Consider the following 24215-nt stretch of genomic DNA (forward strand, 5'->3'; position numbering starts at 1 on the left):
CACCTCTGAAAGAGGCTTATTCCTTTGTCTTAGGGGAAGCTTCTAGGAAGAAACATTAGATACATGTGGAAAATACAGGTTTTTTTCCCTCAAATCCCCCTTCCTAAAGGCTTCTGGAGCATCCTCTTCTGGTTGCTTTGGTCTTAAACTCTTTCTGGAAGTATCTGATGCTCTCTAAAGGTTAAAAAGAACAAACCCATTGACTGAGCGCGATGGAAGTAAATGCAATCCGAGATGGCCCAGGATTCTAGGATTGTCATTCAGTATCATGGCCCCAAAGGTATTCTTGCCAATTAACTGGCTGTATGCACACAATCCTCATGTTTGCTGAAGGTCCTGACTACTTTTCAGCCTAACTGCCCGGGAAATTTTTGTGGCCCTCCAGATGAAGGCATCGAATTACAAAGTTTCTGTGTCCCTTCTGAGAGGTTTTACAACTGTGATAGGTAAAGGCAATGTTTTTTTCACAATCTTTCAATCCTTATGTTTGTCAACTAGCTTTTTAAGTGAAGATTTTAATTTTTTTTTTATCTTTAATGTGGGAATAAGACAGGGAGTGAGCTGTGCTTCATGGTTTTTAAAACTAGGACGTTGAGATTAAGTATCTAAGCTCCCTAGAGGACTTCTTGAGGACACAAAAGGTGTGATGGATGTTGTAAACGTCTTATTAGACAGACCCAGGAATAAAATGTTCTTCCGGGGACCAGCAGTAACCAAGAAAAGTCTGACAGAAGAGCAACGTGATGGAGTACACAGCCCAGCGCGTACTGAGTGAGCTGACACAACTCAGAGTAGAAAAGGTGGGAGAACTGCTCGGATGTCAGATCATCTGAAATATGTCATGGCTCAGCCTGCTAGGTGTGCAAGCCTTCCTCTATTTCTTACTGTCCAAGTTCACGACAGCCTTTCAAACCCAGCATCTTTGTAGCTAATGTTTTGATATTTGTGTGGAGAGGTTTTTTTTGTGAACTAAGCTAAACGCAGCAAGTAAAGACAGCTTTGCACTTGGTTTGTTTTTTCCCTTGCATCCTCTTGCAGCCACCTCATGTCAAAGGGTGGTCACATCTTCTGCTCTGTGCCTTTGGAGACGGCAGAATTCATTGCCTGGTGGTCAGTGAGAGACTTTGTTCGTGCTGTTTTCATCTTTGTTTTTCCATCTCTATATGGATATGTATTACCTATACTGCCTTATGCATAATAGACATAATGCTGTCGATGGATATATATGTAGTATATTATATTATATATAATACTATGTATAATACTATATATAATACTATATATTATATATACTATATAATACTATATATAATATATATAATATATACTATATATTATATATGTGTATCATATATAATAGACTGATATGCACAGTACTGAGGGTTTTACTACTGTAATTCTTGCTAGCTTTCCTTTAAAACAGTAAGACTGTGAATAATGGCTGTTTAATCGCCTCCTCCTCTTGGCAGCTGTTTAGACAGAAGACTTTGCAGCAGCGTGTACTCCTGTAAGATCCTGCCATGCTCGCTTTGCAGGTGTTAAAGAAACTGCTGTCATATTTTACCAACAGCACCAACTGGCATACAGCTGTCTCGGCTTCAGTGTATGCAAAACTGCTCAGAAACTGCAGCAAATTATATACTGCGAAGCGGAAGGAGTGGCTTAAAAGACTTGAGCTTGTCATATCGTAGAATTGTGGAATGGTTTAAGTTGGAAGGGACCTTAAAGCGCATTCAGTTCCATAGGTGACACGGGCAGGGACACCTCCCACTGGATCAGGGCCTCCAAGCCCCATCCAACCTGGCCTGGAACCCCTCTGCAGGAATGGGGCAGCCACCACTGCTCTGGGCAACCTGGGCCAGGGCCTCTTCTCCCTTGCAGGAAGACATTTCTTCCTAAGATCTCATCTCAATCTCCCCTCTTTCACCTTCAGACTCTTCCCTTAACCTGTCCCTGCCCTCCCTGATCCAGAGCCCCTCCCCAGCTTTTGTGGAGCCCCTTTCAGCACTGGAAGCTGCTCTAAGGTCTCCCTGGAGCCTTCTCTTCTCCAGGCTGAACAACCCCAACTCTCTCAGCCTGTCCTCGTACAGGCGGTTCTCCAGCCCTCGGATCATCTTTATGGCCTTCTCCGGACTCGCTCCAACAGCTCCATGTCCTTCCTGTGCTGAGGACTCCAGAACTGAACGCAGGGCTCCAGGTTGAGGTCTCAGTAGAGCAGAGGGGCAGTTCTGATGCAGCCTAAGATACAGTTGGATTTCTGGGCTGTGAGTGTTCGTTGCGGGGTCATCACCAGAATTTGCAGGAGTGGAGTTTAGACCTTTTGGTAGCTAAATCAGAAAAGGTCTGTGATGCTGATATTCCCAAAGTGCTTGGAAAAAAAGACTTAAATTGAAGTTCTGTTAAACTTCTGTCTTTAGAGCTGTTTTTTGGGGTTTTTTTTTTTTTTTTGAAATGCAGCGTCTATCACCACTTTTCTTTTACTGCTGACAGGAAGTGGTTTTTTGATTAATATGCTATTACTTGTGGGGAAACAAATACGCATGCTAAATTCTATTAAAAGTCATCCCAGCGCTCACCCACGCATGCAGTAATTATGATTGTGAGCATCCCAGGAAAATGCGTGTATAATATCTTAATTAAAGCAAGGTAATACAATTTTAGTTACAGCTTAGATAATTTTTAAGACTTCAGAATGTTATATTTCCTTTTTATTTTCGTGTCATTAATATTGGTATAGCTATTTTGATAGTACATAGGGTTTTTTATGGGTAGGAAAATGTATAGAACCTGGAAGTCTAACTAATGAGAAAAACTCTATTTTTTTACTGTTTACTTTAAAGTCTCTTACTTAGTTGTTCAAGATGAATTTCATGCATGAGAGTGAAGAAAACAGTTTCTTTAGTACAATTGTGGTTTTGTCTTTCTCATTAACTCCAGTGCTATACTAGAATTTGTTATCCAAATCATAGAATCGTGGAATGGTTTGGGTTGGAAGAGACCTCAAAGCCCATCCAGTTCCACCCCCTGCCATGGGCAGGGACACCTCCCACTGGATCAGGGGCTCCAAGCCCCATCCAACCTGGCCTGGAAGCCCTCCAGGGATGGGGCAGCCACCACTGCTCTGGGCAACCTGGGCCAGGGCCACCCCACCCTCACAGGAAAACATTTCTGCCTAAGATCTCATCTCAATTGCCCCTCTTTCAACTTAAAACCATTCCCCCTCCCCTAACCTCCCTGTTCCAGAACTCCTCCCCAGCATTCCTTTCTAGTTTGGTGTCTTTATGGTACGTTGGAGCTCCTGTACACATTGATGCTCTCCGGGAACTGACCTATTCTCTGAATCTTCACAGTGCTCAGCTGGTTTTGCAGTGAAATAACAGCACAGGCTGGAATTTTCTCTGTTCTGTTTAGACATCTGTGTGGTCGCTGTAGGATTCAGTATCTATTTTACTGCATTTTGCTACATAGCTTTGAATAACTACACTTTTTCTATTAAATGCAAGGCTAGAAATCACAGATAACTAAAACTACGTCTACGCCTCCTCCAGTGATTACTATATTGTGTACACTTAGGAGAACCTGTGTGAAAGTAGTTAGTTTGAACACCGGCAGCATGAAGTTTAGCTTGGGATAAGTGTTTGATTGTTACCCATTTTCTTGGGTAGCCTACCGTGAATGTCTTTCCGCTGCAGCTAGATTGATCTCTAAACTGCTAAAGTGAAATTACGGGTGGTACAATCAAGTTGAAAACGAGCTCCGGTGTTTTCACACGGCACTGCCATCATAGCAATCTTCTTACAGTGTCCTGGCTGCTACCTGGTGTTGGGAGGTACAGCATCAGGCTCGCTTTATTAGGGGCAACCATTGTTTCTAGTCTGATGGATGATTGTTTAGATGCTGGTGATGTTGTCCTGAATATCGCTATAGTGGGGCTTAATCATAGTCTGCAGAAGAAAATCCTCTCATCCTCAGCTTTAGAGGGGCACGAGTCAAGTGCTGTGCTGTTAGCAGGACCAAGGCCGGCTTGTCTGTGCATGCCACCGCTGTCCTCCAACACTGTCACTGCCGAACGCTCCCCTCCTGCTGTCTGCCAACCACTTCTTCTCTCATGCTGCCTTGAGTTCTTTCCACCTTGCTGTGCTCGCCTTGCTTCTGCCTCTCCTAAAGTATGGAAAATACATGGAAATGGGTTCAGTTGCTGCCACACCATCTTTAGTACATCTTCGGTACAGCTGTTGTTTCCCTATAGAACAGCAATTGGGTCTCTTTGTGGACTTTTTGATGTGGAGACTGTTAGGAAGGTTTGGTATAGAAAGGGCTATGGAAAGGCTGCAGTTACTCCGACTGGAGCCCCTTGTTATCCGACTTGTCTTCCCAAGTTCTGTGCGAGAGGTGAGCCACCATCTAACATAGAATCATAAAGTGGTTTGGGTGGGAGAGGACCTTAAAGATCATCCAATTCCAACCCCCCTGCAATGGGCAGGGACACCTCCCACCGGATCAGGGTGATCAAAGTCCCATCCAACCTGGCCTTGAACCCCTCCAGGGATGGGGCAGCCACAGCTTCCCTGGGCAACTGTTCCATGGTCTCACCACTGTCATGGTGAAGAAATTCCTCCTTCTGTCCAGTCTCAATTTGCCCCTCTCCAGTTTATACCCATTCCCCCTCGTCCTATCGCTCCAAGCCGTTATGAACAGCCCCTCCCCAGCTTCCTTGTAGCCCCTTCAGGTACTGGAAGGTCGCTAAGTTAGAGAGGGAGCTGCGCTCTGGATTGAATTTGGGGGCTTTAAAGAAGTGCACCCAGACGAATCCCGTTGGACTTCTGGACACGTTAACAGATGTGTAGGGCCCTCTGCACTGGGATGCTCCATCCCAGACAGAAACCATCCTGACTGAGAGTCGTTTCTGGTGTGTTTACGCCACGTGTGTGCAATTTAGGAATCTTGGTACCAAGCCTTTGAAGCAAATCAAAGACTTCATTCAAGCTGTATGGGAACCCTAATTTTGTGACTAAATTGCACAGCTCTGACTATTGCATTTATGTTTTTAAGGGAGGTTTCTGCCCATCTCACATTGCACATTCTGTCTCCACAAATGCATCTTTAATTATAGTAGATACTTCTTGCAATAATTACCAAGATGTATAAGAAGTATTAATCAAGAAAACACAGGTATTGGATTTTGCTGAATTAAGGTAATCTGTTAATTGATTGAAGACGATTGACTGTGGGTTGTGGGACTGAACTCTGAATATGCTTTATGATACTTTCCTGTTTCAATGATTTATGGACTTGTCATTTTATCTTATATGAGGAATGGGGTACAATGACCTTGGAAGGATGTTTTCATGATTGTTTTTAATGCGTAAGGGAAAAAAGGCAGGAAAAATTACCCAAAGTACAGCTGTACTCTAGAAATAATTCAGAACTCCAATAGTGTTGTCAAACGCCGGTGCTGTAAACAGGATTTAGACAGATATCGGCTGCGTAAGGAGATTCTGGCTTTTTACTTCTTTGAGCATTAATAAAGCCTCTGAGTCCATTCCCCAATTTAAATAATGAATGAGCTATTTTCTTAGCTCTCTCACACATAAATACCCTCAAGATATGTGTCTTATGCACTAAATAAAGGCTGGGAACATTTTGTTGTTTATTCCTTAATGTCCTAGGAGTTATATTTTATGTGCCTGTATCCACGCTCCCACGGGCATGTCTTAATACTTGGAAAATGTCTAGGAGAGGCAGGCTGCTGCCCAGAAAATAGGAATGCCATGTCATAGAATCAATAGTTTAAGTTGGAAGAGACCTTAAAGCCCATCCAGTTCCACCCCTGCCATGGGAAGGGACACCTCCCACTGGATCAGGGGCTCCAAGCCCCATCCAACCTGGCCTGGAACACCTCCAGGGATGGGGCAGCCACCACTGCTCTGGGCAGCCTGGGCCAGGGCCTCCCCACCCTCACAGCAAAACATTTTTTCCCAAGATCTCAGCTCAACTGCCCCTCTTTCAACTTAAAACCATTCCCCCTCCTTACCCTCCCTGATCCATCTCCCCAGCTTTCCTGGAGCCCCCTTCAGGTACTGGGAGCTGCTCTGAGGTCTCCTCTGAGCCTTCTCCAGGCTGAACAATCCCAACTCTCTCAGCCTGTCCTCATACGGGAGGTGCTCCAGTCCTCAGATCATCTTCGTGAGTAACTTTGAATGTAAGTAAAAAGAGAAAAAGAGTAAAACTAAAAGGTTTTCGCAGAATGGGAAATAAAATATAACTATTTCTTTAATTAAAAAAAAAATCTTATTTTTTCACCTTCATCGTGGTCCAAAAGGCACTAAATTTGATTTCTTAAGTTTTCTGTATAGACTAGATGTAGGCTATATGAAAACACGAAGGTTAACATAAACATAAGATTATAGGAATACAAAACGCAGGCTTGCACCACAGCTGTATCCCAGAGATGCAGTTCTGGGAAGATAAAGAAAGGACGTTTCTGTGACTGCTGTATTTGAAACCATTATCGAGTTCAAAGAAATAGAACATAGAACGGTTTGGGTTGGAAGGGCCCTCAAAGCCCATGCAGTCCCAACCCCCTGCCATGGGCAGGGACACCTCCCACCGAATCACTCTGCTCAAGGGCCCATCCTAAGGACAAATGACAAAGGACAGTACCTGAAGGGGCTACAAGAAATCTGGGGAGGGGCTTCTCACAGAGGTTTGTAGCCATAGGATGAGGGGCAATGGGTATAAACTGGAGAGGGACAGATTGAGACTAGACTTAAGGAGGAATTTCTTCACCATGAGGGTGGGGAGGCCCTGGAATAGGTTGTCCAGAGCAGTGGTGGCTGCCCCATCCCTGGAGGTGTTCCAGGCCAGGTTGGATGGGGCTTGGAGGCCCTGATCCGGTGGGAGGTGTCCCTGCCCATGGCAGGGGTGGAACTGGATGGGCTTTGAGGTCCCTTCTGACCCAAACCATTCTATAAATTCAGTGTAACCGACTCTGTAACCCTGAGAAATGGCAGTAAGGCAAATTCTGAGCTTGAGTTTAGGAAAGGAACATTAGTGCAATCAGGTTTGGGTTACAACTTAAGAAACATTGAGGTCCGTACACATTTCTTGCCGTGCATGCTGTTGTGTATTACCTGCTTTGAACTGTCAAGGGAATGGGAACATTTGACACAGCTACAAGTAATGTGACTGTCAAATACCTGCTGCTGCGGGGTGTCGGAGTCTTCAGCCTGGCTGCCAGGGCATCCCCTTGGCGTCACGTCGATGATATTTAAGTGACAGCTGAAAATAGAGTTCTGTCAGTGCGGTCTCTGTGTTAGCTACCAAACCGCAAGACAGAGTCAATCTTTTCCATCAACACAGATGTTTGAGTAGCTGTTAATTAAATCTGATTTGACTTTCCTTACTAATCTGCCCGATGGATCAATCAATACCTGCCTCCTCCTCTGAACCTGAGCGTTTCTTTGTATTTATTATCAGTGTGTGGTATTAATACAGTATTTCAAATGCTTTGTGCTTTGCAGACAGAGCGCGGAATGCTTGCCATGTGCAGAAGGCTTTTCAGCATTATTTTAGTTGTGTAGTAACGAGTTAGGAGAAACAAACAATATCGAGAGAATAAAGTAGGGAAGAACTTAAAATAAATTGTGAATTGTATGTGCCTATGTATTTTGTTGGTGTAGCTGGGATGTTTTTAACTATTATTGTTTGGGGAAATAAAAGCCTGACTCCACGTCAAAGCAGATGGATTGCATAGTAAATTGGAAGAAGCAAAACTCAGATTTTCTATCTTCTTTTTCTTTTTGTCTTATTATTTAGAGGTTTGAGAATGTGTTTTGTGTAAAAAGAGGAAAAGCTGGCCTGAACTGTGACTGCAGGTTCCAAGTTCATATAAACTGACACACTTGAAGCCAGTGTTAATCCCTGTTTTTCACACCTGTGTGGACCCAAGTCATGTCATGGGTCTCTAGGGAAGCGAATCCTTTTGCAGAGGTGTGGTTATTCATCCTGAATGACTTTAGTTTGCTGTTTCTATGAGCTGGGTGTCCACCGGGGCCGTGGTTTTACAAGGGTCACGGAGATCTCAAGGGTTTTGTAGTGTCCTATCCTTATTTTTTCCTTCTCAGAAACCAAACCTCTCCATCCTTCTGCTGTTTGCCCTCGCCGTGTTGAGAGGGAGGATGCATTGGTGCTATTAAAAGCTGCAGCGCAGAAAATGTGCAAATTTGACAACTCAATTACTACTACTTTGAGAAGGGCAACACGGCTGTTGAAGAGGCTGGAGCACAAGTCTTATGAGGAGCAGCTGAGGGAACTGGGATTCTTCATCCTGGAGAAAAAGACGCTGAGGGGAGACCTCATCACTGTCTAAAATTACTTGAAAGGGGGTTGAAGTGAGCTGGGTGCTCATCTCTTCTCCCAAGAGACAGGCAATAGGACGAGAGGAAATGGCCTCAAGCTGCACCAGAGAGGCTCAGATTAGACAGCAGGAGAAGTTTCTTCACCAAAAGGGTTCTCAGGCCCTGGCAGAGGCTGCCTGGGGCAGTGGTCAGTCCCCATCCCTGGAGGGGTTTAAAACTGGGGCAGATGAGTTGCGCGGTCGTCTGGTTTAGTAGTGGACAGGTACGGCTGGAATCGATCTCAAAGGTCTTTTCCAACTTTAGCAATTCTATGATTCTATTCTACAGTTTGTAGTTAGAGAGAGGAGTTACTGCGTAGAAGAATGAGGCCTCCTCTTTACTGCCAGACATTCGTCTTCAGCAACGCTTTAGTCTGTGCTGGCTGAGGTTTCCAATTCAGTTCTGATACAGGATGTTCTGAGACTTTTGAAGACTTTATGCTCCTATGTCAAGGTCTGTTGGGTTGGTTTGGATTGAGGGGGGCAAGAAAGAATGCCAAACACTAGATATTCAGTGCTGTAAGAAGACACAGTGAGCTGAAGAGTTTGGTGGTGTGAGGCTGATGTGGAGTCACTGCTAGGAGGCTGCTGCAGCCTTGCTTGGTATTACAGTCCTTTTGTTGCTGAAAAGTAGCCAGGTCTTCATGCAACAGAAGCGCGAGACTGATGTACACGACAGGTGTGGAAGATGCTGACTTTTCCTCTGTGATCTAGAATAGAGGGGTGGGTTTTAGTACCCTTAAGAAAAAATTGGTTTATGTTTTATCTTTTCTATAGGGTTAAGCCCATAACATCATCTTAGCATCCAATTTAACCACTCCAGTGGGTTGAGAGGGGAAGATTGTCTTCTGATGAAAGCTGCTGAGCTTCTGGAGTTCCTTACGGTTGGCAAGATGTAGCAGTAGCATTACAGAAGTGCAGTCGAGCACTGTGGGAAATGCAGTTGCCATAGTCAGAAAGAGTAGAGCCAACCCACCCAACTGTTGTGTCCTCTGGGAAGTCATTGCTCAAACCAAGGGACAAATTTGAAGTGAAGCCAACTCACTGACTGTAGGTTCAATTGCTTCCTATATTTCTCCTGTGGCAAGGAGGCCACTTCCTCTTCTATGTTCCTTCTCCTAGGTTATGGGAGAAGAGGGGTTTTTACCCCTTCATCAGCTTCCAAATGAAATTCTCTGTGGCTTCTAAGTTCCAGTAATTAAGATGATGCTTCCAAACCCCTGTCAGTAGATCACATAAGAACATAATGGGATCGCAGAGGTCCGTTGAGCTTGGTGTTGCAAGTGGCAAGTTTTTCCTTGACTCAATTCCACATCTGAGACCAAAGCTGGTGTAGCAGAGATCCAAGTCAGACGACTTGAGGCAGTATTTTCAGTTTATGTGATGAATCACATGCCACAAAACACTTGGTATCCCTTGAACTTTTCTATTAACTCTATTCACAAGTCATCCTAGGGTTGATACTTTTAAATTAATCCAGTACTAACGTTTAAGTTAAATATTTAGTAGTGAATCATCATATTCAAGTTACAAAATGGAAAGAAATAGAGAACCATTCATCTAAAAGGAATATTTATTAGACATTTACCATTTTCTTCTCGGTAGTTACCCATGCTTAGCTCAAATTGCTTTCTGTGTAGAAGAGCTGTCATCCTATTTTCTTAAGTGCTGTTTTACTTTGAGAACCTATCAGCTGTTTTTTGCATAAGTGGATTTGTGATATGAAGGGAAGTAACATTGTCTTTTTTAAGGCAGATCACGTTTAAGATGGTACTGTCTTGTTTTGAGTATGTGTTTTGGAAGAGGAAGTAGCAGAGTAGTTTTAAAATCTCAGTAATGTAATTAAGAAATATTCAATAATAATTTTTGAAATGTTAATTTAATATCCTGAGGAGAAGGACTTGGGGTGCTGATTGATGAGAAGCTTGATATCAGCTGGCAACATGTGCTCACAGCCCAGAAGGCCAACCGTGTCCTGGGCTGCATCAAAAGCAGCGTGTCCAGCAGGTCAAGGAAGGTGATTCTGCCCCTCTACTCCTCTCTTGTGAGACCTCATCAGCAGTATTGTGTCCAGTTCTGGAATCCTCAACATAAGAAGGAGGTGGAGCTGTTGGAATGGATCCAGGAGAGGCTACAAGGATGATCGGAGGGCTGGAGCACCTCCCATCCGAGGACAGGCTGAGAGAATTGGGGTTGTTCAGCCTGGAGAAGAGAAGGCTCCGAGGAGAGCTTACAGCAACCTTCCAGTGCAGAGGAATCCACCACTTCCTTCGAGAGATAATTCCAGTGTAACTTTGTGTCTTCGCTTTTGTTAGCAATCAAAATCACTTAAGATTCAAATATAAGCCAAAATGAAAAGATTACAAATAGCACTAAAGCTGGATTTTTGTTAGTTGTTAGCTCCTAATTTTGTTTATACTGGGTTCTGAACTCTGAACAGCTGCAGGGATTGGGCTCGAAGAGATCATTGAATTCGTAGGCGGGTGATAATATAAAGTTGATATGCAGTGCGGTGTCTCATCTATGTGGAAATTAAAGCTGTCATCCAGTCCTGTTCCCCACCTGAGTCTGAAGTGTTGACTTCTCCGGGAATGAATCTCAGTCCGAGCATGCTTGGAGGAAGCTCTCTAAATGAGGAGGAAGCCTGCTGCGCTGGAGGGAGGCTCGTGCTGCAGCTGTACGCTCTCTACCTTTACACGAGGGCAAAGAAGACGCCGGCTGAGATGGAGCCAAATAAGAGCTCCTGGAACAATACAGGATACAATAAATGCAAGTTAGTGCCCCACTGAAACACTGCAGCCCAGGTAAATCATGGCTGTAGGTCTTATATTGGTGAGGGGAAGGTTTAGTTTAGACAGTAGGAAGAAATTCTTTGTGATGAAGATGCTGAGGCCGAGCACAAGGTTGCCCAGAGCAGTGGTGGCTGCCCCATTCCTGGAGGGGTTCCAGGCCAGGTTGGATGGGCCTTGGGCAGCCTGATCCGGTGGGAGGTGTCCCTGCCCATGTCAGGGGGTGGGACTGGATAGGCTTTGTGGTCCCTTCCAACCCAAACCATTCTGTGATTCTGTAATCTTGGATGTGGGTCTGTGCCATTTAGACCAGAGCTGTACAGACGGAGCAGGAAGAGAGTGCCCTAAAGGCACCCGAGCTCTCAAAGATGGGCTAAGGCACCCTGCAGCTCTCTCGAGTCATTCCTCATGATCAGCCCATGTGGGTGTTTCTAGAGGACTCGTTCTCTTTGTGGTCTGCAAATGTGTACTTTGCTGAGTTCAGTCTCCGTGTGCTAAAGACATCTTATATTAGAAATCAAGTTACAAGGATGGGAAGAGATGCCTATTTCCTGGGTTATTTGCTTGGGTTTTTCTGTCTAATGGCTTTGCCCGTAGCTATTCAAGTCCAAACCACGTTTACAGTATGAGTTTATCTGTGCTCTGTAATTCTTGGCATGGTAGTCTGTGCTTTGCTTTTGCATGGATGATGTATTTTTCTTTTCAAGATAACTTCTGCGATTCACTGAGGTGGCATGCAGAGCAAGCTTCAGATATTGTACTTGATCTCTTTCCCTTTTGATTCAAGGGCATCTTCCATGCGTGGAATATTATAGAAAATATCTTTATACTGGAAGGGAATTACGGGTATCTTGGAGCAGAACTATTCTCTTAAAAAAAAAAAATCACTTTGGTTCTGAGTTTTGACAGGCGAATTTACTGGAAAGTCGCTTTCCAAGCAGCAGCTTTCTGCAGGATCACACTTGAAAATATAGCATTTTATTTCTTGATCTACACTGATGAACGTAACCCACAGCCTTCCAGTGTTGAAAGGGGCTGCAGAAAAGCTGTGGAGGGCTCACGATCAGGGAGAAGATGTAGGGAAATATTTTTGAGCTGCAAGAAAGGAGATTGAGATGAGAGCTTAGGAAGAAATGTTTTCTTGTAAGGGTGGGGAGGCCCTGGCCCAGGGTGCCCAGAGCAGTGGTGGCTGCCCCATCCCTGGAGGGGTTCAAGGCCAGGTTGGATGGGGCTTGGAGCCCCTCATCCAGGAGGAGGTGTCCCTGCCCACAGCAGTGTGTGGGGCTGGATGGGCTTTGAGGTCCCTTCCAGCCCAAACCATTCCATAATTCTAATTTTTAATACCTTAAGAGGGCTCAATAAACATTCCCAGGCTGAAGTCTTGGATGGGGAAGATATGAATTTACAGTTTGTTTCCTTTGGATATTTTGGCAGTGCACTAACTATAGTGCAGAGTCTGCTTTAGCAGAAAGACTTTGTGCCCACCTCGTAGGGAAAATGAGTGACTGCTGTCCCAGAGATGGTCCCTTTTGTGGCAGTGTAGGTAATGCCGGGACATCTGCAGATCAGCGTGCTCCCTTCCAGCTTTTCAGGCCTGTTCCTGAATTTCCAAGCTGCAAACAACTGAGAAACCTTTGGAGACGCAGTTGTCTTTGGCACTGGTCCCCGAGCCCTGTGCTGATCAGAGGTAGTACAAAAGCTCTGGGGGGGAAGCAATTTCAGAGAACAGATTGAGCAGCAACGATCTATTTACCGTTCTGTGTTGCTGTGATGGGACAAAATCAGATGAAGCGGTTCAGTGTTGGATTGAATCTTTACTGTCTGGGAGTTTTTTTGCCCCTCACTCTCCCGTCTCACAGAGAGAAACTGTTTTCTCAGTGCTTTTCTTCACTTTTGTTTCTGGAAGGCAATGCCCAAAGAGTATCCCCTGTCCCACGGAATGAGTACATCCAATGTGCTCTTTGAGTTATTAACGTACTGAGCAATCTTCTAAAAACCTATTCTTCACACGAAGTCTCCACGTTGTAAAAATGAGCACCTGAAAGAAAGCAAGGAGGGTTGAGTTCTGCAGGAAGGCTCTGCAGTTACTGCAGCCGAGCTGTTCAGAGGACAAAGCTCAGCGTTATCTCACGCCACTTTCCGAGTGACTCCAGGGTTAGCGTGTTTAGCTACAGGAAATTTGGGAAGGAGGAATAAGTTTTACTTAACCTACACAAAGAAAAGATAGATGGCCTCAACCTCAACATAATGTTGAACTGTGAGTATATTCTTTTTTATTGGAAATGATTCTTGTTTGCTCTTCTTGTGTGCCTCATTTTGTGGTTTAAGGGAAGAATGGCATAAATAGAGGTAAAAATATTTTTGGGCAAAATAACGATACCAATCTCTGAAAATTCCAGCGTAACGTTGAGTTAAAAAGTAAAATACAAGCAAGTAAAAACCTTGGGCAAAATACAAAGATCACAGGGCATGGTTGGATAAGTTTGTTTTTACATCAGGACATCAAACCGGTTCCGGACTGCTTGGCAGAGAGACGTTCTCACTTGTAGGTGTTTGGATGCGGGGTGCAGTGAGCCGAGGTTGGTTGGTCGTGGCTGGGGCAGCATGGGCTGTCCTGGCTGCAACCAGCACCGCGGTTCTGCGGGCACGGTAGCGAGGCGCACAAGCTGTTGTTGCTGCCAAAAGGAACAAACCTTGCCTTGTGTGGTTTTCAGCTCCTTTTCCAGCCTCCTCCCTGCCCTCGTGCCTGTAGGGGCAGTTTCATACGGCTGCAGTATGAACTGGCTGGTACAGGTTAAAAAGAGCCCAGTAAAATGAAATCTGGTTATTTTTAACACAGATAAATTCCCCAACTCAGGCTCATAGTCCAGGTCTTACACCAACAACGCCTCCTATGCAAAGAAGGGAATGAGGGGAAGCGAGGAGTTGGGCTGCGGTGTTTTCTCAGAGTGCTGTCTGATTCTGGCATAAGACATGTCTAGAACTCTCAAACTAGTTGGAGAACACCTTGAGAACCAGGAGTTCGGCTCAAGCTATCGCATGAATTTGTAAGCTCTGCATCTGCAATTAGACCTGAATTCAGCTCAAGATAACCCATGGATACATCACCTGTGCATCTGTGTTAGCTCTGGTGGGTCTGTTGTTGTTAACTACTTCAATATCTCAAGGAGAACTGCTTTCTATCAAATAGATGTGTATTTGACCCCTCGCTACAAGAAAGGCTTTGAGGTCCTGGAGAATGTCCAGAGAAGAGCAAGGGAGCCGGGGAAGGGAGCACGAGTCTTACGAGAGGTGGCAGAGGGAACTGGGATTGTTTAGCCTGGAGAAAAGGAGCCTGAGGGGAGACCTTATTGCTGTTCTACAGCTGCCTGAAAGGAGGGTGTAAGGAGGTGGGTGCTGATCTCTTTGCCCAAGTGATAGGATGAGGGGAAATGGCCTCAGGCTGCACCAGGGCAGGTTCAGATTAGACATCAGGAAAAATTTCTTCACTGAAAGAATTCTCAAGCATTGGAATGGGCTTCCCGGGGGAGTGGTTGGATCACAATCCCTGGAGGAGCTTAAAAGATGGGCTGATGAGGTGCTTAGGGGTATGATTTAGTAGTGGACAGGTATGGTTGGGCTTGATGATCTCAAAGGTCTTTTCCAACTTAGTGTGATTCCAACCATTCTATGATTCCATGCTATGATTGTGTTACTCAGAATACGCAAAGATATACACAGTACATGCACAAAAGCAGAGTTTACTCAATGTGATTAGAGCAATTAAAGGTCCTTTTAAACTCATTTTACCTCTTGGTACTCAGGTCCCTCATGAAAATGATCTGCATGCAGTGTGGAAAGTCTCCTTTGAAAGTAATTTCTTAGTCAAAACTCTACTAAACTTAGTTGCAATGTCCTAGACTGAGTATAAGTGGAAACTAAGGATTCGAGATGCAGTCTGTGGACTGGCTGCAGAGCCTTTCTTTGGCATGGCAGGTCTAAAATGTATTAATCTGAGCCTGCTGCCTGGCGTGGGGCCACGGAGGGCTGTCAGCATAAGCAGGAGCGAATTAACGTGGCAGTTCTCACGCTGGAGTCCTGCTGTGTTAATGCGAGGCTTCAAACTAGATAATGTGAAACCTGAACTGAGAGGGTAATATCGAGGGCTCCGCAGTTGGAGCCGTTCATCCCGATGATTACAGCCACGCGTGGGATCTTGGCCGGTCAGGCTGCCTTGTTTTACATGCTTGGTTTCTAATGGAATACAGACCCAGTGGCTCTGCAGGCTGGCACAACACAGACTTGCAGCTCGTTTATAATGACCAGCTGAGGATCGAGAAGCCTCCGGAGGAAGAGAGCGAGCTTGGCGGTTACGCTTGAGCAGGGAACAGCTTTGGAGAGCAGCCGTTTCATCCGGGTTGCGACAATAACATGCTTGCAAAAGCAAGAACCCAGCCCCGTGTGGCTTAAAGATGTAAAACAACAGTAAGGATCTTTGGTGTCACGTATCATACTCTATTTCTTTTATCAGACTGAGAGCAGATCCTCTTATTCTTTTCATTTCATTGAATTTCCTGCTCTTTAGCGACTCCTGCAGCTGCCTCTGTTAGCATTTAACCTGAGTGCACCGTATAATTGACACGTTGCTGGGTTGTGTTTCTCTGATTTGACAGGATGGGCTCATTTCTCAGTGGTTTTATCCAGACGGCAATGCCAGACAGTGCTAATTTACTAATGCAATCATCTTCGCATTATGAGATCTGGTAAGACCCTGCATGGTGCTATTGCCCCATTAAAGCAGGTACTCTACACAAGCAGGAAAACTTATCTCCTTAGAAAAACTTACCGTCAGAGCTCAAAATTGGATTGCAAAACTTGCCGTGCCTTGTGTACAAGCCAAGCCCATTCAGGTCATTACACCAGCGTGGTTGTATCTGGATGCAGACATACACTTAAATTGTAAAAGAATCAATAAATTAAGTCTTTCAGAGAGACGTGGTAGATGTTTGTGATGCTGGCACCCATAAACATTTGCAGAAGCTCTATCTGAGCATTGTACTTTCAACTCAAAGGGCTTATATTTTCATATCATTGTTTATTTTTGTCTCTGCCTCGTTTTTTTTGTGAGCTTTCCAGGATGTTTTTGGTGTGTCTGTACTTCTTTAGTCTCTGCCTGTTTTACTTGTTGATTAAGCCAGAAAAGGAGGGTAAAGCATAGCCAAGGCGATGGTGGCAACAGGCAGTGTAAGCATGAAGGACAACTAAAGGGATCTTAAATCCAAAATATTAAGTTTCCATAGGTTTTGCCTTTAATTCCTGATTTCAGTGTGGTTGTGAAATGCTGATGCTCCCGAGGCTGATGTGCAGAGTAAGGATTCATGAATCCGACTGCTCTTTCTTACTTTCGGCAGTTGGCAAGTCATGTACCTTCTCTTTACCTTCACTCCGTGCTCATAACTTGCTTCGACATAACTGTGCCGCTGCCACCATCCTTTTCCAGGTCCGTTCTCTGCATTTTTCAGTGTCCGGGATAACGTATGGTACGTGCGGCTGCATTTCTCACACTGTTTGGGTTCCATTTCATAGCCATTTTTACGTAAAACCACAGACAATCTGTATGCTGAGTAAATACATTAACAATATTCGTCATTGACATAATTTCCTTGCGACGTAATTGATTTCAGAGGCGTTGCAAAACCAAGTTCTCGCTCATTTTTTTTAATCACCTAAACTATACAGACTTTGCTCAGACTTCAAAAGGTTACTAATGAATTTTATGGCTTTTTTTGCATGATCATTTAAAGGTATCTCAGTGCTGTATTGATATTATCTCATGGTCATCTTCTTGTGCAATACATAAATGTAATTTAATGCTTGTCAGGGTTTTTGGTAGGCATAGACAGTTTGGTGACTAGAAGCTCTAAGGTGCTTGGAGCAGCATCTCCCAAATCCACTGTCGTTTACTTTCTTTGTCTCATTCCTTAAAAGCAGATGATGAGAATAGAAAATGTCCTTTGACATTAGAATGTTGGGTTTCAAATCATAAAAGCGTGGAATTATTTAGATTGAAAGAAACCTTTAAGATCATTAAGTCCAACCCTTACCCAAACACTGCCAGGTTCACCCCTAAACTGTGTCCCTAAGCACCACATCTACATCTTAAATCCCTCCGGAGATGGGGACTCAATCCTGTCCCTGGGCAGCCTGCTCCTGTGCTTGACAACCCTTTTGATAAAGTAATCTCCTAATATCTAGCCTAAAAAATGTATTTGTCGCTTTATTTTTTTTCACAACTGTACAAACTTTCAGGGTATAATTTAAATTGCCTTAATTCCGAATATCAAATACAGGTATTTTGGCTGAATTGCAGTGTCTGGGGACCACTCTGAGTCTGTACCATCTTAGTGTGCTCTTCAGAAGGAATTTCTTCACCATGAGAGTGGTGAGACACTGGAACAGGTTTGCCCAGGGAAGTTGTGGCTGCCCCATCCCTGGAGGTATCAAGACCAGGTGAACATCACAACACAAGTGGTAATGATGCCAACTTCCGCTCGTTTCTTCTTGCACCCCCAGCAGAAAGCAATGACAGGGGTAGGTGAAGCATTTCTGAGGGAACTTTCAGTTGTTTGCTGAAGAAGGCATTCAAGTGCACAGTGATGTGGTTGAAGTGGTGGCAATTCAGTGCTTTCCATTGCAGCTTTTGAGCTGTATATTTGTCCAGAATCACGACTACTTAGCACAGGATAAATCTCCCAATCAAGAAAATGCTTTTGACTGGAGTCCCAGTATCTGTAGGCTCTAATTTTTAACATCAAGACCCAACACTTCATGTGAGAAACAAACCACAGGCTACTATTTTACAGAAGTTAACACATTTTTAAATGATCATAACTGACTTGCACTTTCCATATCGATGTAGTTGTTCGCGGTCTTCTGTTCAAGCAATGTTTGCCCAAATGTGAGATAAATATCAAAGCTCTTCTAATTATCGTTGACAGCAAAATGGCAATGTGAAGACGTTACCCCACGAACAGCTGGCCTCTCATGTTTTGTTTCTTCCCTTGTGTAAAGCATCTTCTGTGGAGTTGGCAGTTCTGGAGGGGCTGAACTTGATCCTAATGAGAGGAGAAGCAGTGACACTTGAAATGAGGGGCTCATATCGGTCATGAAAACAGAATGTGCAGATGTTCTTTATTAAAAGCAATGTCATGAAATTGTGTTTTCGTGTATCGAGTACAAGGAAAAAAGAAAAACTGCTGTAGCTTAAGCCTTTGTAATACCATATTATCAATAGCTGAAGTCAGTTATTTTGCTAATATGGGCTATTTAGCAGATGGTTTCTTGTGATATATATCTCCCTAAAGATATTTTCGACATGTTTGTGAACTATATAAAGGGAACTTTGTGGCATATTTATCGTCTATTACACATGTATTAATTGTTCAAGAGAAATATCTTGCAGCTTAAGATGTGAAGAGATGATGCTTGATGATGAAGAGGGGGCGGTTCCGTGAGTAGGCTGCTGTAGGTCTGCTTTTTGTGGGATGTGGTGGAAGGAATCGGGGTCTGGAGAAAGAGTGCAATTCATCTCATTCCTCATAAATGGGTAATGTGAGGGTGTCCTGAGCAGAAGAGGCTGTGCTGTTGGGGCTTTGGGTGGAAAACTGGCTGTCACACAAACTCAGCAGGAACAAGGGCCAAATTCAACTGGGTGAATGCTTGTAGAAACCAACAAACACCATGCAGTACTACTGATGGTAGGTTTCTAGGCGTGGAGTCTTCATGAATCCAGCTGCAGAGGCCCAGCGAGGAAAAAAAGAGCTCACAGATGCTTTGGGAGTGTGTACTAGTTTTTTTTAATATACAAAATGAAGGCAATTTTATTTTACGGTAGCTTTGGTAGCGATCTGTTCAGTTTGTCTCCTTGGTTTGGACGTACTGGATTTGCAACTGATTTTGAATTGGGAGAGGCACCTTTATTCTCTCCCCTCGGTGCCGTTCCACTGCCCATCTCTATGGGCTGGGAGTCCTCACAGAGCTTATCATTGCTGGGACACTTCTAGGCAGAGCTTAGGTTTACTCTGTAATGGGTACAAGTTCCTCGTGGGGAGATTCTGATTGGACTCCAGAGGAAAATGTTTCCCCACTAGAACAGTGAATCATAGAATCACAGAATCACCAGGTTGGAAAGGACCCACTGGATCATCGAGTCCAACCATTCCTAACACTCCCTTAAACCATGTCCCTAAGCACTTCATCCACCCGTTCCTTACATACCTCCAGGGAAGGCGACTCGACCCCCTCCCTGGGCAGCTGTTCCAGTGCCCAATGACTCTTTCCGTGAAGAATTTTTTTCTGGTATCATTGAAATATTGAAACATTGAAATATTGGAAACATTGGAAATATTGAAATATTGAAACATTGGAATAATCTCCCCTGGGAAGCAGTGGATTCCTCTACTCTGGACACTTTGAAGTCTCAACTTGTCAGGGTGGTGGGACATCTCATTTAAACTATCGATCACCTAAAAAGGTCAGACCGGATGATCCCTGAGGTCCCTTCCAACCTGGCATTCTGTGACGCCTTTCCTCCTTCCTTGCCAATACTTTTTCATGTGGAGAACCTGATAGTCTAGCAGTTTAGGTTTGTTTTGAGAATGGAGCTGCCCTATGAGGGAGAATATTCAACAAATAAAGATCTACGTTTGACATGGATTGGGGCTGAGCCCATTGATAAAGGATTTAGAGAAATGACAGTTTGACTGGAGTTAATGGAGATGCTTATATGAAGAAGTATTTATTGTACAGACCATTAAAATCTCAGAATGGCTGTTATTTTCTTAGGAAAAAAATTCTGTTTAGATTTCATAAACATGCCTTTTCTTTTATGCCTATGGATAAGAGAGACCACCGCTGTGTGGATCGTCTCTCGAGTTAAACCATTGGGATGAATTGCAATACAGGAATTGAAATTCATTGCTTCTCCCTATTTCATGAGTTGATTTGTGTGGAGCCACCATTAACACTGGAGTAAAGAAGAAAAATGGAGTTATAATCATGAAGGATATCAATATTTCAGGATGTTAGATTGAACTGTTTCTGAGAAGAAAGCCAAGATTATGGAATTCACTATGAAAGCAAACCCAGTCTGGGTTGCTGTGGAGGGGCAGATTGACTCCAGTGTTTCATCAGGTGGACAAGTGTACTGAGGACCTTGGTGGGCAAGGTAGGAGGAAAGAATTAAAAATCTAGCAAGGATTTTCCTGGCTTTCAGCAGAACTTTTGCTAAGCTGGTATTGCTTCCATGAGGTGTTCAGATTTAAAGAGCCTGGGAGAAAATGAATAAAACCCACAGTTCCCTCAGCAAACATGATAATTGATTTGTGAAAGAAAGGCTTTTTCTTCTTTCTCCACGCTTAGCTCTGGGCTTGGGTAGAACAGCTCATCATAATTCCTCTCAGTAGATGTGTTGGTAGCACTGGGGGAATTGCTTATTATGCACATGATGTTCATCTTGCTGCAGCTTCTGCTTTCTCTCTGCTTCGTCTTTTGTGTCTTTTCCTAAACTTAAGGTGGGAGCTCTCAAGGCAGGCACTTCCTTCCCTGTTCACACAGCACCGTGCAAACCAAACTACTTGGTACCGACAGGGCCATCCGCAGCCTGTGTCGGGAACAAAAAGGCAGACTGAGCAGCTTGAACTGGTTCTTCTAAGTTCTTAAAGCAGAACGTGATCACAAACACCTTCTTTAGTCTGGGTAGTAACCTCTTCCCTTTCCTATTTGTTCCACTTGGGAAATGTTCACATAATATGTGACTTCCAAGTGTCAGATAGCCATGTCACAGTGTGATATCAAGGCAAACTGCAAAGGCGCTGCGTGAGTTGAAGCTGCTCAGTGAATCTGAAAGACCATGTCTTTGAACGGGCAAACACAAAGCAATCTTTCCGACCAGGTTATTAATAAGTAATGGTTTATGTAATGTAAAGGAATTTATTCACATCTCTTGCAGCGCTAAAATGTATATGCGGTGTTCGCTTTGGAAGCCAACAGTTCTAGAAACTTATTGTCATACTTCATAGAGTCATGGAATGGTTTGGGTTGGAAGGGAGCTCAAAGCCCAACCAGTCCCACCTCCCTGCCATGGGCAGGGACACCTTCCCCTGGATGAGGGGCTCCAAGGCCCATCCAACCTGGCCTTGAACATCTCCAGGGATGGGGCAGCCACAGCTTCTCAGGACAGCCTGAGCCAGGGCTTCACCCACCCTCACAAGAAAACATTTCTTCCCAAGATGTCATCTCAATCTCCCCTCTTTCAGCTTAAAACCATTCATCTCACCCTGCACTCCCTGATCCAGAGCCCCTCCCCGGCTTTTCTGCAGGTTCCTTTTCAGCACTGGAAGCTGCTCTAAGTTCTCCACAAAGCCTTCTCTTCTCCAGGCTGAATATCCCAAACCCTCTCAGCCTGTTCTCCTACGGGAGGTGCTCCAGCCCTCAGATCATCTCCATGGCCTCCTCAGGACCTGTTCCAACAGGTTCGTCTCCTTCCTGTGCTGAGGACTCCAGAACTGGTTGCAGTCCCTAATGCTGTACACCAAAACACGGTGCTAAGAGGTAACTTACAGAAGGGAAAACTGCATTTATGTTTCATGGAAGATTTCTGTGGGTGAGAATGGGTACCAGCTAGGCGAAGCTACCGGGAATGTCGTAAGGAGTCACTGAACTCTGTTGATCCTCTGCTCAAAGACCGTGGTGGAAATGAAGGCTTCTCTGGTATCCGGAGACTGGGCATGATAAAACAGCCCAGGATATGGCATGTCCTGGAAGGTAGATTTTGGATTTGTGGCAGGGATGGGTTAGATAATGATTTTAGCCAAGAGATAGAAACATATTTGGAGCATAGCTTGTTGCTTTGGTCACCTCTCTGTTCGCAAGATCCTATGAGAACATGATTTCTGAGGCTTTGTGTTTGTGTGTGTGCATTGTGCCTGTTTCCATAACAAATTCTCTGCTTCTGTGGTGAGAATCTCATCTCTATTTAACAAGCTCCCCTGCTGATTCCTGTTGGTCCCAAAATCAGAAAGCAAGTTGGTGAAAAGCGAGATGTTATTACTTAAAAAGAAAGGGTTGTAAAGGAAGAAGAGAATTCCTGATATTGTAGGAAATAGGTTACCTTGTCTTTGGTGATGGGTAGCAGGTAGTTGAGTTCTGTCTGAAAGAATTCACATATAAATCATTCCGATGCTGATCGCCTTCCTGCTTTTTTGACGTTTCATCACATAGGGAGGTAAATAATTAACGAAATGATCAGCCTCAGAGTAACGTTCTTGTTTGCTACTGTGATTGTGATTCAATCGATGTAAGTTGTGTGGCTGTGTGCTTTGGAAATATTTCATTTGTACACCTTTTCTAACCTGACCACAGGGTTTTAACTCTTCACTGTTAGAATATCCTAGTGGCTTTCCTATTAGCTTCCTTTTGGATGGGGAGATGAAGGAATAACGCTGCGTTGTTAATGGAATGTGGCTTGTTTCATATCAGTGTTGCTTGAGAAAACAACTCCTCCAAGGAAAGAATCCAGATGAAACTTTAGTTGTGCTTCCAGTCTCTGAAACTTTGGGGAAAGAAACAAGTCTGAGTCTGAATCTTGAGTGCTGTCACCATCCCTGTGGAGAAACCTAGCTTGTCCTGCCTCAGAAACCACCCTGCGCCTCTGTTGAAGGGCAGTGTCTCAGTCTCTTCGTCCACGCTCCTAGGTTAAATTACCAGTCAGCACAATGGAGCGTCTTAGGTGGGTATAAATGCAATTTTGAATTTTCTACCTTGTGTTCATGACCACAGGCCGAGGATCCAGTTAAAATATTGACCATAGCAAAACGAGCATAGCCTTCTACTGGAGATGGCTGACTAAGCACAGATGCTTCCGTGTCGCTACTCATTTTGAGGTCATTCTTTGGCCATTGCTTTGGTCATTGCCTTGGTGCTTTGACCACTGGTTATTGGTCCATGCTTGGAGACTTCCTTATACTAGCATGCTCTTCTGCTCCCAGGGTAACTGGTTTTATAGAGTCATAGAATGGTTTGGGTTGGAAGGGACCTTAAAGATCATCTAATTCCAGCCTCTCTGGGCTGAGCAGGGACACTAAGTCCCATCATAAGGCTTACTTGCCTACTTCTGCCAAAGACTCATGTTTTTCCCCTGTCGGGAGGAGAGCGCGGGTGGGATTTGCTAATCTGAACAAATAGTTTTCTGTTCCAGTTTATTTAAGCTACTCTTTAATGTGTGATGACATGCTTTTGTTTTGACAGATGAATGTTGTTTCTGTAGATCTGCAGTGACATTGCTCCATTTTGGCTTTCTTCTGTCAGCTCGGTACATTTATCCTGACGCTGTTGTATTTCATCTTGATACCATAGTCTTGATTTGACATTGCAATGCCACCTACATAAATTTGTATTGACGTTCTTAACTCGTTCTCTTGGTATTTTTCAAAGTGAATGAAAGCCTGACACAGTTAGGATGGGGAACAACGTAAAGGCAGAATTGTGGAGATGTATCACAGAGGAATGGAAAGAGCAGAGATGGTGCTCACCAGGTGTGCGAGATGCATGGATGGTGCTTACAGGGAGCTACATGATATTCGGGTAGGAGGCCATTTCAGAGAGATAAATGTGTTCTACTGGCTCATTGTCAATATAGTCAGCTTCTTCGGTGCCTTTGCAAAGGCTCTAAATGAAAGTTGGATGGCCGCGCTGGGAACACGCTCTGTTCTCATATGCTGTTGCTGTTCAGGATCACGTAATCATTCTCTTAGTGCTGCATCTTTGCTATTATGGGAGTAATCATTTCCCCTTGATATCTTTATTGACTTAGAGCTTCACGTCAATACCCAGACAATCTAATCCTTTCCTCTTTCAGGTTAAGGCAGCCTATCTGCTCTTCAGCTGAGAGAGGAGGCAGCAAGGTATGGCATGTTTTGCAGGTGTGCAAAAGGTATCTTTGCAATTTTAAAAGGAATATTTGCTATAGAGGGTTTATGTCTTTCAGAATC

At 44.2% G+C, this 24215-nt stretch overlaps 1 protein-coding gene and 1 long non-coding RNA gene across 3 annotated transcripts in view; one reads left to right on the plus strand and one right to left on the minus strand.

Moving 5' to 3' along the window:
• LOC128852503 (sperm-associated antigen 16 protein-like) overlaps positions 1-24215 on the plus strand; it is a 254316-nt gene that overhangs the window by 84695 nt on the left and 145406 nt on the right. The window lies entirely within an intron of this gene.
• LOC128852504 (uncharacterized) lies at positions 10674-22439 on the minus strand. The gene is made up of 4 exons (XR_008450377.1): positions 22337-22439; positions 16013-18281; positions 12941-13225; positions 10674-11141 (listed from the first exon to the last, which is right to left on the minus strand). It is a non-coding gene; the product is annotated as an uncharacterized LOC128852504 (long non-coding RNA).

This window comes from Cuculus canorus, chromosome 6 (genome assembly GCF_017976375.1).
Source record: "Cuculus canorus isolate bCucCan1 chromosome 6, bCucCan1.pri, whole genome shotgun sequence".
In the NCBI taxonomy this organism is placed as follows: domain Eukaryota; kingdom Metazoa; phylum Chordata; class Aves; order Cuculiformes; family Cuculidae; genus Cuculus; species Cuculus canorus.